Raw genomic sequence first — 1,529 nt, 5'->3', positions numbered from 1 at the left:
GAAACCCCATATGGCTTCATTTTACTGCCAGTAATTTGGTGTTTTTGAGGATTGCTTTGTGTTTTTCTCCTGCTCTCCATTCTGCAGTAGATATGAAACAAAAACGGAAAAAGACATAAACATTACTAAGATTGCCTGTGATTCATCAGGCTAACTCTGGTTGATAATATCATGGCTTGCCATTTTCTTTGTTTTGGCAGTGACATTTCAGTGTCGTCAGAGCACAAAAAAGTACTGGAGGCATAAAGTCGGTATCAGTAGTGTTTTATTTAAGGCTCACAGCCCGATTTTGTAACACAGCTGACATTTCAGATATCTGATGTGAGTTCAGAGAGCTTGGAGGTAAAGTGGAAACAGAAACAAAAAGGCTCCTTGAGATTATGTTTTTGGAAAACTAGACTTTTAAGGGAATTATTTCCATTTGAGCAGTCTACCTGTCAACTGGAAACGATTTGAATTTATTTTTATTTGATAGACGCAGTTTAACCAGAGAGCTTGAAACTGATGTGCTGCACAGAGTTTTATAGTTATTGCTAAATTTCAACTCTTATCCCCAGTTGGGATTTTACATGTGCAGTGGAATTAAAATATAAAGCTTTCAGCATCATAAAACCACAATACACTACAGACACAGAAATACAATAAAACACACATACCAAAAATACACCACTGCAGTTCGTTAATTTAGAGAACAATTGGCTCGTAATAGGTAAAAGATTTTATATGTGGAATTAATTTGATTTTGTGTTTCAAGAGATGACAGCCCTTTATGGAGGAAACTTATTGTCCATATGTAGCAGTTTACAATTGCTCCTCGGCTGTTGATACATTTGAAAACTAATTTGACAAAACATATTTATTAAATTTATTATTTTTGTCCATTATTTCCAGTACTTGATATAAGTATGTGAGTATGTGAAACAATGTCCCACACGGTGACTAAAGTGGACCAAAAAAAAGGTGCCAGTACCCTAACTCCACACAACCCTTACTCTAAACACAACATAACCCAAATACATACATGTTTTATCCTTTTTAACAAGGACAATTTCAATGCTTTTTTCTTTTTCTCTTTTTTCAGGGCAGACACTTTTTGAAACTCTGGCTTTTATGTAATGGCGGTGAAGAAAGCTGTGTTTGATGTCAATCACATTGTGCAAACATGGTTGAAGTGCAGGTTAACCTGTCTCCATCTTTGGTACGTTACGCCCAAGGGGGAAAACTGAGAGACACCACAAAGTATCACAAACTATGCAGATTTAGACAGAATATGATGAAAACTACCACAAAGAAAAGGACTTGGAAACTACTTATAACTGCTGGCTGTATTTAGTGTGGAGGTTGGGAAGAGTTGCATTAAAATAAAATATACTTTAACAGGGACGTGCACGGGGGGGGGGTCGCCCCCCCTCGTGGCCCAATTGTTGAAAAACGCGTGCTAAAGTGCCCTCTTGGGAGCCAAAACGCGTGCTAAAGTGCCCTCTTGGGAGCCAAAACACGTGCTAAAGTGCCCTCAAGTGCCCTCTTGG

The sequence above is a fragment of the Morone saxatilis genome, unplaced genomic scaffold (assembly GCF_004916995.1).
Source record: "Morone saxatilis isolate NCDOM2014 unplaced genomic scaffold, NCSU_SB_2.0 Contig18, whole genome shotgun sequence".
In the NCBI taxonomy this organism is placed as follows: domain Eukaryota; kingdom Metazoa; phylum Chordata; class Actinopteri; family Moronidae; genus Morone; species Morone saxatilis.
This window is presented reverse-complemented; position numbering follows the sequence as displayed.